At 39.8% G+C, this 20679-nt stretch overlaps 1 protein-coding gene across 6 annotated transcripts in view; it reads right to left on the bottom strand.

Moving 5' to 3' along the window:
- PLEKHG1 (pleckstrin homology and RhoGEF domain containing G1) overlaps positions 1-20679 on the bottom strand; it is a 123992-nt gene that overhangs the window by 54341 nt on the left and 48972 nt on the right. Inside the window, exon 1 of one of the 6 annotated variants that reach the window (XM_082049907.1) lies at positions 17157-17175. The exons of the other annotated variants lie outside the window; for them this stretch is intronic. The gene's annotated coding sequence lies outside the window, so the exon portion shown is untranslated. Of the gene's footprint in view, positions 1-17156; positions 17176-20679 lie in introns of those variants that run through there. 6 annotated transcript variants of the gene reach the window in all.

Below are 20679 nucleotides of genomic sequence, written 5' to 3'. Positions count from 1 at the left end.
CCTTTCCCAGCCACGTGTAAATTAGTCATTTGTCTTCTCTATAGAAAATTTTTGCTAAAATTTTGCCCATTACACCTCCAGCCAGCGAAACACATTGGTGGGGCTCCACGCAGACGGCACCGAAGCTCAGTGCTCTGGCAGAGCAGGAGCTGAGCACCCACGCAGCTGGAGAACCCAGCAGAATCACAGGACACAAGGACACGAGGATTTCGGTGGGGCACAAAACTGGGAGGCAGCTGCCTTTCCTCAGCTGGCAAGTCCTGTCCCAAACACTTTGCACCCTGCCTGTGGAAGTCAGGGCTTGGGAGCCAGCCCTGGCTCTGCCCAGCCCTGACTTTCTACCTCAGCTACATGTAGCTGTTACAAACCCACAGCCCTTCCAAATAACGAAGAATCTGAAAATCTTCTAAGGCTTCACAGCTTTATATTCAGAAACCCCTCTGAGCAGCATTACCCCTGCTGTTGAATTCAGGAAAAGGTATTTTAGGTGATTTCTACAGTCACATCAAAGTCCATCCACAAGTCCATCAAAAAGGCAGCAGCTGAATCCAGCTCATTGCCACAGCCATGTGCCCATCCTTCTTTTATTTTGTTGGGGTCTACATTTGGCTTTTCAGAGCTCTGGTATAGTTTTACTGCAAAGTAACTTCACTCTTGCACCAGCAGCCTCAGGTCTCTACCAACTGCCTGTGAAAAATTCACAAGCAAATGAAAGAGAGTTGGGGGAGAGGGGAAACAGCTTCCCCCAAGACCGCTACCTACTGTAACTGACACAGTGATTGCAAACCCTGTAATCTCTTACAAATTTCTGTCTTTGATACAAACTTGCTATAAAAAACAAGTTCATGTCTCCCATACCCTGAGGGATTTACAAGCGACCCCTCACCAGCCAACAATTTCAGCACCAGCACCAGCAGGCAGGGGCATTCACCAAAACTCAGGCTGCAAACAGTCTGTGTCATCACAGGTACCCCCACCCCACAGCTGCACAGGCTCTGAGCGAGTCTTATATGCCCTGACCCACATCTGCCCGGTTCACTGCTTTTTTTGTTAGGTGTTCTTTTGTTTCCTAAACCTTTTCAGTGACAGACCAAAATAATATCGAGAACTTTTGTGAGTTGTGAATAACGGTATTTAACTCAGTCTGGGGGAAAAAAAAAGAATAAAAAAAATCTTCAATTTGCATACTTTCATTAAGGAATAACAGTAATTACTTGTTAGTTCAGCACTGAAAGGAGGATAATTACTACTTGTCCCTACTCACAAGGAAACGAGCTCCCCGAACAAGGTCACTTCTTGCTTGTGCCTTTGCATGAATGGAGGTAGCCTCTCCCCCCTCCCCACCAAACCTCCCTGCTCCCCCCTGCAACACACACACACTCCCTGGGCACAGCACAACTGCAGCAAGAACAACATCTCCCTGCTCTACAGCAGTGCAAGGGCAAGAAACACCCATGTTTCACCCCAACAGGCAACTGTAATGTTAGTTACAACACTGAAGGCACATGCAGAGCAACTATCTTGGTGTATCTCATGTTTCCACCATTCAGCCATAAAAAAGTTCTCACCAAATGTGCATACACTTCTATCAGTTTAACAAATATCTCATTCCTATAACTATATTCATGGTAATGATAAATGGTTTTCCATTGTCTCTGCAACTTTGGCTATTCTAGAACATCAGCATACAACGAGAGAAAAAGTGCATTAAGTCCATTTTATATTTAAATACAAAGACCCTAATCCCTATCTAAACATAGGCATTTATTCCTCCAAGTTGTTTACTGCACATGACATTTTAAGACACACTGCATGACTAAAAACTCAGAAGTCAATTTATATTCATAATTAGTACTGTTGTTGCCTTCCCCTGGCATGAAAAAGAGCACCTCAGATGTTATCTACAAAGTCAACTTTTCCAGAAATTACAGGCTTCACATCCTCTGGAAGTTTAGCTACATGAAAGTGATGAGACTACAAGAAATCCTTCCTGTATTTTCCTTAAGATATTTTCATATTTCAAATAAAGCATTCATACTGTGGATACAATTAAGTAAGATTGTTTAGAACAATTTCTACCTTCAGTATCAAATTCAAATGCAGCACTGGAATTGAGAAACATAAATGTTATACAGCTGCCAGACTGAGGAAGATTAAAATACATTCACTACAAGAATCCCAACATGATCTTAAATTAACTCCCTATATCCCCTGCTCTGACTATTGTCCAAGTGAAAGTCAGCAGATTTTTAATTACTCTATTTTGCATATGAACATATATAATTTCTAAAACTAACACCCTCTGTGAATAAAATCACATTAGAAAGCTACAACAGTAGGAGGATTAGATCTCTAGTCTGAACTGTCACAAACAATATGCTGCCAAGTACTTAACTGAACTCTGAACAACAGAAATCCCATTTATTAGAAATCTTACAGTAGGGAAAAAAAGCCACCAACTAATGCAACTAATGTGCCTCTGTCTGTCAAGTTACTGGCGACCCCCCCCCCATCCCATCCCCCCCCCGCAATATTTCAAGCACAATAGCCTTTGTCACAACCAAGCACGCTAATGTCCGAGAACATTATTGCAAGGGAAAATCCTCTGCGACAGTATCTCACCACTGAGGAATGTCTCTGGCTCCTCGCACCCAGGACGACCAAGTCCTCTCTATTTTTCAAACCCTCTCTGAACAACCCACGACCTACCTGTGCGGCAAAGGAGAGGCGCAGGCTCTGCCTTCAGCTGTTCCCGAATTACCTCATTGGGCACTCAGGTAAAATGAGAAGCTCTTACTAGTCTGTACAGCTCCTCCGCCAGAAATATTGCATGAGTCAGCTTTTATCTATCAAAACCCTAAACACAAAGGCTTTACAGAAACCTGATTCACAACTTTCTCACCGCCTTTTTCCCAGCGCACCGACAGTCTTCGGCATCGCTAAGAGCCTTAAATGAAACATGACATCATGCAATTCAGGGACAGGACAATGGGTATCACTGTGGGTAACTTTAAAATGAACACTTCACTGAGCAACACCCACTAACTTCCATTTTTCCAGGCACAGCGCTGTAAAAACATCAAATAGAGGCCCCATTTCCACAGCATTAATTACCCTTTGCTCCTTGATTTAAAGACAATATCTATAAGGATGTAAAGCAAATAAATCACCTGCTGGTACTGTGAAATTTCTGTGTTTATGTTAGAAACTCCCACGAACCTGCGATGCAATAGGATGATCCTTGGCAATAAGATCATTTCTGATTTCTGTTCTGCCCTTACATAAACAGGAACCGGCTTTTGCAGAGTGGTTGTGAAGCTTCAGTGTTTTTTTTTTTAAAGAGGGAGAGGAAAGACTTCAAGAAGAAAATGTGAAAACCAAACCATCAGGTGCTCTGTGCGAAATCACAACAAAGCAAAGTAGAAGAAAAAGAAAATAGTTTTGTGGGAAAGGAGACAGTGAGAGGGGAAACCAGGATCAAAGATAAAGAAAAAGAGAAAATTAAAAAAAAAATTATATAGACTGGTGCTAACCAGTAGGAAAGCTGATGGCTCTCTTAGCCTGCAAAGAGAAGTGACAGGATTTCTATATTGAAGTTGAGAGGCAAAAGAAGTCAAAATAGTTCCCAGCTGCTGGCACCACTTTCCAGGTGTGCTCTCACACCTGCATGCTCAAACTTAGTCTGCTAAAAGATACACTATCTTTAAAATCATCTCCTTGTATGTGACGTGGCCTCGGCTTCATTTTGAGTTTTCCTAAAGAGCACAGTCCTTGAACAACACTTTTCAACAGGAAACTGAAGGTAGAAAAAGGAAGCAAAGGCAGCCTTGAGACCATTTGCAAAGCTGTGAAACACTTTGATCTGAATGTCGGGGCTATAGGGGTGAAAGTCCCTTTTATCCAGGCTGAAAGATCAGATTGCCACACTGCCATATCTGATCTCATACATCACCATATAAATTATCTCGTAGTTTTTGAGAGTGTTTTTTAAAAATACTTACATATTTATATCAAAAGATATACATACACATGAGCACTTTTTGTAAGATCTGTGCAATATTTCAGACAGAGCCACTGTGTATCTATAAGTGGTGGGCGCAATGTTAGGATGACCAACACTGGTCCCAGCATCCCCAGTACATACACAGTGCAGCACCCAGGTACTCAGTCAAATAACCCAAAACGTGGTAAATTTACCATGCATTTGCTTATGCTCCACATTCACATGTATTTCTGTCAGGAGCTCCTTCAGACCTCTGCTTCCTCACACCTTGTGCCCACCTTGCCTATGGAGCTTTTATCACCTCTGAGGAAGGTTTTCATTAACTCCTGGGCAGACCTGTAGACCATCAACCAGCCATAGGGCATTGCCTGGTCATTTCTGTGAAGTCCTATGACATGGAACAATACCAGAAGCTTCATCATTTCACAATGACAAACCTCCCGAATGCTGAAGGCTCAACTGCAGCCTGGTGACAGACCCAGAGGCAGCTGGTGACAGAGAGCTTCCCATGTCTCCTCCAGTGGGCCAGGTATAGGCAGTGGCTGCAGTGATGCAGCATGAGCTTCAGCCACTGGTCTGAACTGGCACAGTGAGCTCCCATGTGCATTACTAGGGGTGGGAGGGAGAGTGGAACAGAGCTGAGGTCCTTACTCTGCTCTACCTTGCTCTTTCTTTGCACACCCACATTTGACCTTAGCTCTCCCTTATATCCCCACATATAAGTCAGCAAGAGTTTACCCCATACATGAGGGTTTCCCCAAGAACAACCCGTCACTCCCAATCACTTTAAATATGCACTGCACTGAGGGCTGTCACTGCAGGAGACTAGAAATTCAAAAGCCTTCTGTTTTACTGTCTAATGTGCATAGTCAGTGAAACAGTACACAGGTATGTCAGGAAAATAATGTTTTTGCCTCACTTCTCTTTTTCTAGCATTTCATATCCTCCAAGTGTGGCTTTTGTTTATCTGCATTATCTTTTAGGAGCAGCATCCATTTCTCTGCCCCGTCTCCTGCTCCCTCCCATTGTGTGCACAGTGCCATAAGACCACATTATTAATGCATCAGAATTAAGAGTTGAGAAAGGTGACCTGTTTTTATTTTATTTTGGAAAAAAGTTTTTATTTTTCTAAACTTGAGCAATAAGTAGAGTTTACAGAGCTTAGGAATTATGTTATTCTATAATTCTCAATTGGCTAAGGATTTACTGAAGAAATAAGTTACCCTCAGCAAAATTTAAAAAAAGACCCATAATTCAACCACAGGGTACATTCAGACCTAAGGACACACTGACATCTTCAGTGGAAGTGCAATGTAATGTATTAATAACTCTCTGCAATGCAGTAGCTATTTAATCTGTATACAGTACTGCAGAGACACCTAACAAAAGGAACCAGCCATCACATGCTGCTGAGGTACTGCAACACAAATAGAGCATATGGATCCAATGCTCTATGTATAGGCCTTTTAAAAGCATTATTTTCCATCTCCTTGTGAATTTTGAAGGCTTACTTCTCTCCTCTTTTTTTTAAAAGATGGCCTGGTTCTATTCTATTCTAAATCAGAGCAAATGAAAATTCAGTGAAGGCATGTAGATATGACTGCGTATGGAAGCATAATACCCTAGATGATAATGTAATCAAAGCTTTTACACCCTTCTCTTCTCTGCCCATGCTGGCAGCATTCAGTGGAGTAAACAGTAAGCATTCAATATGATGCTGCTTGAATGTTTTGGTATTTTTACACTCAAACCTCAGTGCCATGACCTGAATGAAAATCCATATGGATGCTTCTTTCCACCCAGCACCACACAGGATCAGACCTTGCTGCTGGCACATCACTAACATTTTTCCATCCTACACTACATCACTGTAACAGTGCTTGGACGCCAGGTCTGGTTTCTAGTTCTTCTTGGACTCTCTCATAGCTAGCAATGTAAAGCCAGCTAAATAAACTGTAGAGAGGGATGCACAGTTCCAGTAGAAGGAAACACAGCATCCAGGAATCAGTCTTACAGTTACAGTGGAAAATGTAATTGTGTAACCACACAGAAGGCATCTTTGCACAATTCATCTCTTCCAGTTTAACAAGAAATCATAACTACAATATCTAGCACAAACAGATTAGTTCTTTTAAACTCATTTTAAGTCTGTTGTTCACTTCTGCCACTGAATTTTCTGTGGATTTCCAAACCTTCCCAGTGAAAATCTTGCCTGAAAAAATAACGCATTTTGTAAAAGCCAGTTTTCTGGAATAGCCGCTGACTTTGTTAGATGCCAAATAGAACTGAGTTTCAAATCTTTAAATAATTGATGTTTTTCTTTAAATCTGGCTAAATGATTTCTCCAATTTACATTTGAACTGGAGACACTTACTGGAACCTCCTCTGCAGCTCAGGAAGTTTAGCAACTACAATTTTGAAACAGAACTGAAATAGTAATGCCAGACTCATACTAACAGATGCTTGCATTTACAAAAAAAAAAATAAAAACTTTCTTCTGGGTTTCCTCTCTTGAATAAAAGTTGCAGAAAGCTGTATTCATGTTTACATCTTGGAGAGAAGAATCCTTAAATTCTACCCACGTTGGAACTAAGACATACTAATGATCTGGCTCCATCACAGACTGGCTCTGGCATTTCAAGTCATCAGTCATTTTCTCATGCTTATCCTGCTAAAAGGGAACATTAGGTCTTATATTTAAGGTGGCATTATAACAGTAAACTAACAGCTTTATCAAAATCCCAGTTCAATGGGAACAAATTCAGTGACAGTTAAAGGACTTGGGAGTTAATAAATAACTGACAGATTTTTGCAGGACACAATAATTAGTATTTTGAAATCTTACAGCACTTTACCTGAAAATAAGTAAAAAGAAACCAAGCAGGTGTTCGGGTTCAAAGAAATACAACATACCACAGCTCTTCTCACCACGTTGCTTCTGTAGCTAAGTATGGTATTTTAGATAGCCCAGGCCAAGATCAAGACTGCTAAATGGCAACAAAATAACTTGTCACAGCAGAAAAATCAAGGTGTCTTATTGCTACCACATACAGGAGATCTGTAAAAGCGCAGTCACCTCAAATATTCAGTTTTTATATTCTGCTGATGATCCTATCACGTCCTGACTGCTATTTACCTTGATTTGGTCCTCCCCTACTCCTCCTTTCCCTTTCTAGTCATTAAACTATCCTCAGTGAAAGCCACTCCAACAGAACCATGTTTGTGATGAAGAATTGTCTTCACAGTGCTTTCAGAGTTACTTTAAGGCCATTCTGGACTGCATGCAATATCTTCTACTATTTTTTATATGTTACTTCATTAAGGCAAACCATTGAGAACAACAAAATTCCTGTCTCAAACAAGCAATACTACCCTTAGAGCTTTTGTATGCAAGAAGCAAACAAGGAATTGAGATTATTTGAGATCACTGCAGTGTTGGTGTACAGAGCAGCATGGCCTCTGCACCCATGTACAGATGGTGTTACCGTCTGCATTACTTACCAACATATCAGTATTCAAGATTAACAGTGCCAAGAGTCGCACTTCAGAAGCTACAGGGCAAGAAGTAAACAGATTAGAGGCCTGGGTTTGCTTACAGTGAACATTTTGTGCATAATTCACAGCCAATGACTTACCGAGTCATCGGCCTTTCTCCGCACTTCCTTCTTATTAGAACAATAACATGTTTAATTCAAACCAGAAAGACAGTCATTTTATTTAAGTTATAGATATTGCAGCCCCCCTATGCCTTCTTTACCACCAGCTACAGAAAAATAATCCTGTGGACTTAAAAGTATTACAGTTCTCTAACATTCTTTTTCAGAAGTATTTTAATTGAATTTTACACACATATAATACCCTACAAAGAAAGTCAGTGAAAAGGGCTCTTCAAATGTCTATTGAGCATTTATTATGCAGTGTATTGTCAATCTGGAGGAAAAAAAAAAAAAACAACCCTGACAAATACAAACAAGAGAGGGGCATAAAAATGTTTTACAGCAAGACAGGAGAAATTTCAAACATTCATGAAAAGACATCAGGTAACAACTGTTTGCTACCATCCTTCTGCTTTCCTGACTTTTACAGTTAGTGCTATATGACTCCTCTTTTGCAGCCTTCAAACACTTTTACATTGGCCAGTTTTCAGACTGCTTGTTAACTACAATAAACAACATCTAAATCCATCCATGTGGCCCAAACAACTGTCGGTATGTAGTAAACAGCTCAGATGAGCTTTCTCAGTGTTTCGATCAGAGACAGGGAAAGCAGAAACTTAGACCCCTATTTAAATCCTGTTATTACAGCCAAAGGAGTTTTCTCAGATTTCTCCCTCACACTGTGTCTTTCTTCCAGATAGGGACATTCAATCCTACCATTTCTCTTGTCGTTTGGGTTTTCCACTTGCTTGTTTTCTGTGAGAAAGGAGTAGCAAATCCCTCCTTATTTGAATATTAGAGCTGGGATCCAAACAGAAGTCTCAAATCCAAAACATACAGCCCAGACTTGGAGAAACTTGGCCACAAAGGCCAACACTACAGTCTAAAATGGTGGGGTGGGGGCTGTGGAAGGGGCTGAGGAAGGGAGGAAGGGAGGGAGGATGTAGTAACTGTGGTCGAACTGCAGGGTTTTCCCAACAAGCTGTGCTGGAAAACAATTCTTTTTGTTGTTCCTGTTTCTAGAGAGAATATCAAAGGTTTCTGAACTGCATACCCTATACGCATAGGAATTTACAAGGTAATTTGGTGCATGGTTTAGCATTTAAGAGCCATTCTCATGAGTTACTCAGGGTCTTGGTTTATTTTCAAAAAACCTCACATAGTAAAGCATTTTTCTTTCAAAACCTGTGATCTAATTAAGAATGTTAAGCTGTAAATCCTCAGTGAACTATCTTCTGTTACGCCTGTGCTTTTCCTTAAATTCAAATGTTGCCTTCTAACTTCCCCCAGGGGAAGTTTTCCCTTAACATTCAACCATGAACCTCATCAAACAGAGGCGAGGTGAAAAAAACAACTTCTTCCCCTCTCTCTTGTCTTCTCCCATCCGGAGACTGCGGAGCTGTAAGATCCCTGCAGGGGACTCACCACCTACAAGGAGGGAGCTGGTCCAGCAGGAGGGCAGGGGGTGGAATGGCCGACTGCCCCCACGCTGCTTCCAGCCCTGTTACACACAGGCTGAAAATCAGCTCCCCTCAGTCTGTCTTAACATCCCAGGAGCTCCGAGACTTTTCAGGGCCGAACAATGCTGCGCATTCACTATTGAGCTCCGAGGCGCAGAGACACGCTGAGAGGCCACTACACTGGTATTATTCCACTACGTTCAGGCTGTTACTGCAGCTATTAGCTGGTGTGCTCACTTTTCAAATCCCCATCTCTTTGGAAACCTGGACTACCATATTACTTTGCTACAAAGAGGCACAGGTTAAAAGAAGTTTAGCTGGGCATTTTCCTACTTTCTCCCTTTGGCATCACCTATAATGTATTACTCACATAAGCAGAATTTCAGTAAGAAGCATCTCACTTGTACAGTTATTTAGAAATCCTGTAGCTATTGAAATATTCTATTAACAAAGATTCTGGCAAAATATTTGTGATGTTTGTGTAATTTAAATCAGTAACCAAATGCAAACTTGATCAGCCATAACTGTTTAGTAAGACACTTGAAGTGAATCAGGGTTTGCAAATGATTTCATTAACTTTATTCAGGAAAACAGAAGGATGGTGGTTGGCCACCATATAATCAATTTCTATATACAGTTATGGATGAAATCAGTTATACTTATTTCTGCATCAAAAAGCATTTATCTTCCAATACAAGAAACCATAAGAATGGCTATATTCTTCCCTAGGATAAGTAGCGTGAGGAGAGGTCCCTTTTGCAATTGATCTGCATCACTTACTAGAGCACCAAAAGATATACAATTTCCACTCCAACAATCTTTCTTTGAATATATATATTCACTATAACCTACAACTTAAGGACTTGAAACATTAAATCTTTAAACTCTGCACAGACCCTGCCAATAATAAATTAATTGCAAAATATTTTGAAGGTTAGAAAAACAATCTGGGAGAAACATTCCACTCCCAATGAAATTAGAGTGAAGTTCTTTGAAAAGAATGACAAAGGCATCTGGTGCTGAAGGCCTGAACACAGTAAAGCAAGAATAGCCAAACCGACTGCTACCTTTTGCATGGCAATTGCTATAGTTGACCTCAACTCAGAAACGCAACATCAAAATCTGAAAGAGCTCCATGGCTAAACAGTGACGTTCATGTGTACACTGATGGACAGAAGAGAAGCTGCCAATGCATCACCACAGGTAAGAGATCTTCAAGGGCAAAATTGCCAGATACAGTAGAGTCAGAGCTACAAGGATAACACCATCTCTCAACAAGCACAGCACAGATCCCCTGGAATGATCAAGATGGGGCTTCAATATCAGTATTTGCCTTTCAAGGTACAACAATATAAAGCCATTTTTAGGACAATGAACAGCATTGACAAAAATTGTGTTTCTAGAAGTAAGACATCTAGCTTACTAAAAGATTGCACAAACACTAAACTAGTTAAATCACTACATTTAACATACGCTGATTTTCTTATTGTTGTGTTTTATTCGTAACTTATTTATGCCTAAAGGAGAAAGGATTTCCTGTGTTAGAAGAATATTCAAGAGAAAGTCCTGATACTGTGGTTAATTTGTTTTTAATACATTTGCATCTGCCAGTTACTCTGTCTTGGAAGAATACTGCATGGGAAGGGATGTGGGAGGATGGAAGCATAGGAGAGCTATAATGGAAGTCCTACCCACTCAGTATTATTAACCAGTCACTACTGCCAATTTATGGGATTTTGAGTTGTGGTCTTCCATTTTATCGATTTTCTTAGGAGTCACATGCTAACATTGACATACAGGGATGGGAACAAAACAAATATTATAGGGATTTGCCAGATTTCTTACTGGAGGGACCATGAGGGATTTTTTTTATCAGGTTCCATATGCCCTGAAAAGGATAGTTCAAACTCCAGGTTTCACTATGCCAGCACTCACTCTAACATCCAAAGGTGGCAAGAAGCATATTTAAGATAAAAGACCTGATAATCACTATCAGCAAACAGGAAAACAATAATGGAATATGCACTGAGTGTGTTACACCGGAGCCCACCATTTTCCCCCTGTATTGACATTCTTATCTTTTAAGTTTACTTTTCACTTTTCAAACTAACATAGTTGGTTTAGGAACGTATTGCCGATACTGGTGGTTCTGCTTTGAGCCTGTAATATTAACCTGCACATAGTGATGTAACTAGGAATCCCTCCTTAGCACTCCCATTTGCCCCCTCCATTTATCCCTTTTGTTACAGAGATGAATGTGCATGGCAAGTGACAGCTTATACTAGTAGTTTAAATAAAGGTAATTCACTAGGCAACTCCACGTTCTCATACAAAACAGACTCATTTTAAGAAAAAAAAAAAAAAAAATCTTCAGGCTTGCCAAAGGAGAACAGAAGGGATACGAATGAAGCACATTGGGGTTTTCAGATTTCCAAACTGCTTACCAGGGACTTTTCCCATATGAGTTTTAAGGAAACATTTAAATCAGAAACTAGAAAAGTCATCCTACTAATAAAAAACAAACCAACCAAACAAACAAACAATCATACTTCTCATTGCTAACTAGGTATCAGTAGTCCAAGAGAATCTTTTACCCACTTAAAAGACAAGCTGTTCTTTGTCACTGAGATGTGCCACATCAATCACATGCTAGGCCACCTAAAATGTTCAGTTGATATCCCATTACTGTTTACATCTAAAGCTTTAAAATTAAATAAAGAGCTTCTGAAAAAGGCATTCTATTCTAACCTGCCATAAAAGTTAAATGCCTCTGGCACATTTTCTTTATGTGTGTAAGTCCTGAGCCTTAATATGAATGATTTATCCTCTCCCATCCTCAGAACAAGAGAGCTGATGCAAGAGGAGTGTAAAGCCTTACACTGCAGCTGATACTCTGAGGTGCATCTCATGAGTTTGGTTAGATGAAAAACAACCCACAGTGATGAAAAAAAATTTCAGTTGAGCTTCTCTGGATTATCTGACGTCACAACTTACTCATGCTCTTGACTAGAAAACTGATATTGATCGATGGCAGCCATATAGCCCATCAGAAATTCCCACTTGAAATGGAAGGCATTTAGTACAGTTTTAAGAAATAGGAATAAAGCATCACAGTGAAGGCAGAGACTACACATAACAAAACTATAGCACTGCAGTTAGTCTGGTAACTTTGACACACCTCTCACGTAGAGGTCTATGTCACAGCAAAGAAATTAGGCCCCCGTTTTCAGAACAGCCCTTCGCTGAGGGTTTCCAGATATGATGTCCCCTGTCAATGCTGAGCACTCAGGGCTTGAGGCAAGGGCAAGCTGAAGGAGTACAGTAACTTAAGAAAACAGGTCCTGGAGCTAGATATTTACCTCGTGAAAACACTCATAACTCGTGGACTTTAACAGGTGACAAAAAAAATTAAATGGCTGCTCAGTGCAGGGTGTCATTTCCATTTGCGACAGGTCTTAATTTGCTGCATTAAGAACAGCACTAGGTGTAAGCCTTGCTAGGCCAAAGCCTACAGAGGCCATGGTCAACTTCACTATCACAAAAGAAAGCTCTGCCATATGAGATTAGCTTCCTTCCTTATGCTGTTGGAACAAGTCTGTCTACTTGACATGCCAAACGCATTTAGATGGACAGCTGTTCTCAGCCTTCTGATTCAAGCGGTCACCCTATCACTGCAGCACAGGGGCAATGCTGCAGCTTCTGCCTGTGCTCCCGAGCGGGGGCATGGCCGGCTCTCCTCCAGCACAGCCCTCGGCTCCTTAAGGAGAAAAACAAAACAGAACAAAACAAAACAAACAACCAAAAACCAAAACAAAATACCAAACTTTCAACTTTATGTATGTATTTCTGTATATACTTACACATCTATTAACACCACAGCCTGTTGCCAGGTAATACAACTTACTTTCACGAATAACGGAAAGGGACAAAAACTTGACCTGTTGACACAACACACTAATACAAACCTCCACTTCTACTGGGAAAATATGGACAAGGTTAAGTCATTTTGCTATGATGTTATCCTTTCCAAGTGTGAGAAAAATAGAATTGGTGTAAAGTTGCTGAAGCCTAAAGTTTTGACGGGTATAATACTCCAGGAGTCAGAAGACAGAAAAAAACTAGTTCTTTCTTCAGCACCTACATGCACCAGTGACTTGGGACTCTCCTGAGCCTGGTGTCAGAGACAGCATGCCACTAGAAAACAGCATGCAGATCCAGTAAACCAATTCCTCTCTCAATGCTTGAAACTCCTGTACTTTCCTACTTACTACAATACTCAGGGCTTCTTAGGATCTTCACACAGAGGTCAGTGGTTGTGACTTTTCAGACTCACCTCACTTGCTGCCATGAACAGAAGGGTAGTCTCAACTTGGCTGAGCATGCTTTAGAAGGGAAGACCCAGCAGTTTAACTAATTGCAAGCCAATCTTACAGTTGTATGTCCAGGATACGTGAATAAAACTCGTTTAAAAAAAAAAATCACTTTTTATAACAGCACATCAAAATTCAACAGGCAATCAACTGAAGTAAGAGGAGCGGTCTTCTCTTTTGGTTTTGTGTGTCTGTGAGTGGGTGCAAAAATCATTTGTGTAAGCATACTTCCCCCCTGTTGCATTAGGCTCAGTTTACACTCTGATCATAACAAAAGATGTTTCCTTCTGTAGTTGTTACTCTATACTTCGATCTTCCATCAAAAACAGCAAGGCTTGTAAAAACACACGTGTCAAAAGGTTAAGAAATGAACAAATAGATTTTCTCCAGCTGTAGAAAAGTAGCTGACAAACTCAATGCTCTGGATCACAGGAGAGAGGCGTTACTAAACCAAATGCCTGGTATTGATTTAAAGTGGAAATAAAGGAGTGGATTAAATTAATCCAGCAAAAAAGTAAGCAACTACATGAAGGAATACTTTCAATTTGAGAAAACTGGATGATCTCTCTCTAAGTAGGAAGAAAAGCATCTTAACCGATACATGATTTAGTATAAACATTATGAATACAAAACAAAATCCATTATTATAAATACCCAGTTTAAGTAAGCATTATTGAAATAGTAAATAGAGTATATTAGAAATAATCATGTACCAGAATGAAGGTTGTTCAGTGTTCAGCAGGGACTACAAATATTTTATAAACCTGACATACTCCTTTATTACAGAGGTTGTATCAAATTTGTAATGCTCCTAAATATTTGATACTTTGCTTTCAACATTTGGCTTTTATGAAGGATGCAAAATGATCTGGTTTTTTGTTTTTTGTTTTTTTTCTTGCGTCCTTTAAACCCAAACAAGACTTACAAGGAAAGTTACCTTCTTTGGCAGGGTGGAGAAAAGGATTTCCTAAGGCCTTTCTTTTCTCCTCTTTCCTCCCCACCCTCCAGTAAATGAAATTAAAGGTCAGCAAGTATTCAGTGCAGTGGAAAACCCCAGGTTACAAAAATAAATGAATTAGAAAAGCTGTCCAAGATCATAATAACTAGCCATGTACTCTCTAGGTCATTCTCAAAACCCAGACATGGTTGTGGAAATACAGTATGTTTCCTGACATTGCCAGCAAACGTGATTACAGTATATTTATACGCATTGTGAATAAACACATCAAACCCAGGCAAAACATATCTCCCCAAATATTTGCTCTTGTCATTCAAGAGATTAATCCCTGAAGGAAACAATCATATAATGCATTTTCCATCTGCTGTTTTTCTCCCTCTAAAGGTACAGGAAAAAGATACCTTTTAAAAGAACCTAATTTATTTTTTGAAATATCCTGCAAATATTTTCTTAATCCTTTTGATAGGCTGTAATGAAATAGTTATCTGTTTTATATGCTAGTCAAAATCCTTGCAAGAGGATTAACTCCTAATATGAGGATATCACAGACAGTGTGCCAAATAGATTTAGGTCCTTAATTTTCAAACCAGTTTAGTCTCAGGCTACTGTTTCAGAGTCACTTTAAGTCCCTGTTAAGCCCACCTGTGGGCTTGCCTCTCTCCTCTGGCTCTGGATCACAGACTCCCAAGCCCCATTCATGCTGACAACAGGAGTAGTGGTCCCATGGCCACCCAGCTCTGTTGTCACCTCCAACAGGCTCCTGCTCAAATGGAGCAGCTACAAGGCTGTTCATGCCAGAGGGAGGGAGCAGCAGGAGTACCTGGCCCTGGGGCTACAGGGAGAAGAGGGTTGTCTCCTCTGTCACTGCACCAAAGTGTTTGGAAACCTCAGGGAGAACAAAGGCACCTGCACTCTGGAGCTGTACAGACCACCAGGCACAGTTGTCCCCAAGCCTGGACACCTGTTTTTTTTTGCAGGTTCAACTAGAATATGTGCCTGTTCCCTTACCTATGAAAGGACTTTAGGGAGGTGTTGTGGGTTATTAAAAAGCATAAGAAAAGAACTTGACGACAGACAGACTGACAGACCATATCCTCTTTTTATCCTCATTTAAACAGAGGCTTAGCTCCAGGCATGCAGTTTCATTGATTTAGCTAGTATCATGAAATCTAACACCACACACATGCATGTGTGTGTGTGTGTGTAGGTGCACACACAACACTTTAGTTCCTGGATAGACATAACTTCTATCAGCCATTTCAAACAAAACCGAGTTGCAGTAAACATCAGTGGCTTCAGAGGTTCAGTTTGGAGTTTATCTCCTCTTAGAGCTAGTTCCTTTGGGCAGTGCTAAAAGCATCCTCTCTTCTCTTCCCACTTTCTCCCACAACAAGAACTATAGCTTCACTTCAATCCAACTTCTGTGGAGCACTTACATGGAGGCCAGGACATGCAAAGGACTTATTTTGAACCATAGTAAAGTGCTGAACCTGGTTTTCCCTGAAAGCCAGCAAGTTAAAGGGAGAATTGCTTCTGCAAAGGTTTTAGTAAAATTAATCAATAACTTTTTTTTTTTCTGTAGCTAACAATTTTTAAAGACAGCAAATCTTCAAATCCCAAAAGGAAACTAGAGTGGCATTTGAGAGCATGATCTGCTTGATCTTTTACTAAACAAGACAACTATTTAGGCTTTCACATTCCCCTGTTCAACACATTTCCACAAATCAATCACATGAGATAAAACAACATCAAGAGTGACAGAAATAAGGTATTACACTGACACACACACATATGCTTTGCACTTCTATTGCTTCTGTAAAAATTCAGCATAAAGCACATCTGAAACACTCAGACTCTGCAGTTCCTCTCTCTATTTTCCTCTTTTTTTACCCCCATCTCAAAGAGAAATGGCAAATGAAATACCCAGGAATAACATATTTGGTGTCATAACATAGCTTTTCATTCTGAAACAGCTATGTCAACTCTCACAAGATGCAAGTATGATGATGATGAAAAACAGTCCCATGGCAGTTAATACTTGCCATTCAGGTTGTGAATTAATGACATCTGGGTACATCACTGAGATGACAGAACACACACATACTAAGATGATGAAGCTGCAATGGTCAAAGGGACTGGTCAGACCAGCTATGCCAGACTCAATGACCCATTCAGGAAAAGTCCTCCTGAGAAAATCTGTGGCATGAAAATGTAGGGTATCAGTATTTGTCACTTTTCTTGTTACTTCATTCTTGCAAATCAAAGTTACCTTAGAAACTAAATGAAGTATCACAGTATATTTCCTATTTTACATTACCCAACAGTCATTAAGTGCTTACTGTATTACATTATATAGCTGGCCCATGCTAAAAATGACAAAACAAAAAAAATGCCACATATACTTCTAGAGAATAGCATTACCAGTTTGGTGGTTTGGGGTTTTGTTTGTTTGTTTGGGTTTTTTGTTGATTTGGTTTTTGTTGTTTGGTAAAAACTTCTAGAGGAAGCAGGCAAAAGTGAGAAAGACAGAAAAGTCAAAACAAAAGTAAAGGCTTACCCCAAAACCTCGTCCTACAACAAATGCAGATTCATTTGCACTGAAGGCAAAACTTTATATACACTATACTTCCCATTTAGACCAACTAATTACAGATAATTAACTACTTCTGTTTTCAAACACTGTAGAAATGTTACTGTCCAGAAACCCACCTGCAGATTAAGTCCCCGCCAGCTGCTCTGTGATGACTTCTGCACTCATGAATCCCTGTAACCGGCTACTCTCTTGGAGACATTCAGCACAGAATCAACGAGTGGCTAAGAGCCATCCTCTCCTTCCAATTTTAAAACTGCAGTTTTGATACCACAGCTGGACTCCTGCCATCACTGCAGGCCTCAAAGAGGAATACAGCTTTAAAAAAAAAAAAAAAAGGCATATTTCAGGAAAATTCTTCTTCCCCATGTGCCGCTCTGCAGCATCTTCAGCCTCCTCGGGGAGAGCATTTATCCCAATGCCAGTTTTGCATTCCAGCTCCAGAAAGCTGCAGAAATACCAAGCAGTGTCTTTTAATTATTTAAGTTTGGGAATCTTCCAGAACTGCTTTCCATAAGATGTCTGGGAAATGCTGTTTGGCAAATTATTTGCACTATAGCTGGGACTCAAACTCCTTGTACAGACTACATAAAGGACTGAAGGAAAAACTTTCTTAAAATAGTAACAATCTCCTCACCACACACACAGCGCATCACTACCCTGCACTGACCTAATCTGGCAAGTGAAATAGGAAGAAAATTTATATTCTCTGCCAACAACAGAGGAAATTAATTAGTTGGATATTAACTAAACTATAGGAATTTAAGAACAACAAAAACCACTCTCAACCTTCTTAAATGCACATATTTCCATATACAGCATCTCCTTCTTTATTCTCTCTTCTAGACACATGGTTGAGTTACTGAAGTTACCAAATAGCACCAAAGCCACAGAGGACAAAGACATGGACATCTCTTTAGTAAAAACAGAGTAAAATGCACCAGCCTAACTTCTTTCCTCAAGGGATATATGAGTACTGTATTTTCTTTTTCACAAACACAGTTATGGAGGGAGAGAGGGTTGTTTTCTATTTTTGGGGGTTGTGTTTTTTTTTTAGTTACTATTATTTTTAAAGTACTATTTTTCCTGTTCCAAAACCAAAAGCTTGCAAATCTTTAGAAAGAGCAGAAATGAGAAGAAAACAGTACTGCCGTGCAGCTCCATAAGCAAGAAAGAGTCTCTTCTATTTTGAACAAAAGCATCCTTTTAAACAGAAGCAATACTTAAATACGAGCCTCAAAATGGAGAAAAGAGCAAATTCTGTAACAAATGCAAGCTCTAAATTAACTGAAGAAATGCCAATGGTAGATAGCACTCCTTGCTAGCAAAGACAAACTCGGGTTTATTGCAACAGTTCAGCTGCACATTAATAATGTCAGTGGATAGGCGAAGGGTAGAGTGCCACGCATAATGAGGAACCAGCCACTGGCGCTTGCTGAACACACGGTAATAATAAACACTGACCTTTCCATTAAATAGAGTTGAAATGTTAAGGAATACAGCAGTTTAGGTCCCAGAAGCATAAATTAGCTATGCAATGGGCAGGGTGCACCAGCCGTGCAATTACCACATTCTAAAACACCTGGTATTGCTCACTATCAATGGCTGTGCTCACTTTGGCTTATGTTATCGGTAGTACAATGCGTACCTGAGTTAAGTGTTCATAAAGAGTCAAAATATTACTTGAAATTATCTTAGCATTAAGAGATAAGTTCTAGCTGTATTGGAGGGCAATACATATACCATCTAAGCACTAAGCTGAATTACAATTACAGTTTATTGCTCCATCGATGTTTGTCAAGCAGTGGCTGTGTCGTTCTACGCATGCCAAACAGTAAATTCAGATGAAAGGTCCTGGAAAATACACTAAATTAACTTCAGCAGTTATGAACATCACCAGCTACACACTTCCCCGCATTTATTAAAATACAGCCCACAAACCTAAGCAAAACACTTCATGGGTGGGGGCCCTGTTCTTCATTGATGCTTCAAGGAAACTACCTGTCCCTCCTTTCATGGGTTCTGACCAAAGTTTGCAACAAGGAAGCTGCAAATGGCAAAAGACTAATTAATGCAGGTTTTTCATTAACCCTTTTTAAACTTCAGAGCTGTATGAATTAAAGATAAATGAAGTTTACTCCCTAGAAATCATACTAAGGTATGAAGTGAGTCAGGGCCCTCAGAGAGATAATGGCAATCATGTCTTCAGAGATGCTTTACAAAACTCAATTTCAAATAGAAAAAAATGTGAAATCCTGAGGTTTAATTAGTCCTGGCAGGTCTGAACCACTGGGAATTTTTCCATAATTTCAATCTTCAAAGTAATTATTGAAGGTTTTAAGGTTGGATGGCAGGGAAAGGAGATGGGATAGCAAAGGGGAAGGAGCAAAGGAGTCAGCCTGTTTCTCACCGCCAGCACAGCAATTTTAAACTTCTCAGTTCCTCACTTAACTTTGATCAAAAAAGGAAAATAAACTTGACCCAGTGATAACACTCAAAGCCTCTGTACAAACAAACAGAAAACTAATTTAATAATTTTCCAGCTCCCTCCCTCAGGCACCACTAAGCAAATGAGTTACACTCACAAGTAAATTCAGGGTTTGTGTTTTCAGCTCCTTTTTGAACGACCAGGAACAGATTGGTTCCTTTCATTACTGTAATCTGCATCCAAGAATTTGGAGATTTTATATCACACTTGGTAAAAAATGACATATTTCATGCACATTTCTATTATACCTGAAGAATTTGGAGGAAGGAGGGTTTGTATTTCAGCTACGTATATCAAAAAGGAAACAACCTCTGTCACGTAATACCTGACCCACTTCCAAGTTTCACCTATTTTTTAATAGCCTTGGATCTGGTCACCACGTTCAAATATTGATAATTGCCCCAATTCAGCAAACAGCAGTGCGCACTTTTATCTTTATCACACACGCCTAACTTTGTTCTTTTGAGCAAAGAATGAAGGTCAGAGCAATCTCACTTTCCTTCTTAAGCAGAGTTACTCACTTAAATATTAAACATACCCTATATGAGTTTACTTAGAAGTTATATGTCCATTAACTCACTAGCAACACTTCTACTGTGTTTTTTTAGTTGCTGTTTTTGTTTGGATTTTGTGTGGTTTTTGTTTGTTTCTTTGTTCTCTTTTTCTTTTAATTAAAAGCTCTTCCATTGCAATCACACAGCTCGTCTAGACTATGACTATATCACAGCTCTACTGTGGACTGAATTATCAGACACAGAAATTTTAGTTGCTTTTTTAAGTATGCATTTTTACAGAGTAACGTTACAGAGCAATAATACAAAATGGATTCCCCAAAATAAATGGAAAGGCCAGAGACCAATATATTAAAGGCAGCACTTACAGACATACTAAGGAAGACAGATATGCTCACACAACAACCTTCGTTATTGATTTCTGTGCTTGCATTTACAGGCCCAAATATAGCAGCAGGCAGGCTACCAGCTCTCTTTACATTGCTCAGCTTATAGGAAGAGCAGCCACCGGACCACCAAGTCCCCATCATCATTGTTAAACTATATTTAATGCTAATTTAAGCATGTACTATCGATATAGTCTAGATATAGAATATAAACATACGATCTAGATTCATACTATCAAGGCAGCAAAGAATAAAA

The sequence above is a fragment of the Streptopelia decaocto genome (genome assembly GCF_964273445.1).
Source record: "Streptopelia decaocto genome assembly, chromosome: 3".
Taxonomy (NCBI): domain Eukaryota; kingdom Metazoa; phylum Chordata; class Aves; order Columbiformes; family Columbidae; genus Streptopelia; species Streptopelia decaocto.
The sequence above is the reverse complement of the archived record's forward strand: the minus strand, read 5'-3'. Positions and strand labels throughout refer to the sequence as shown.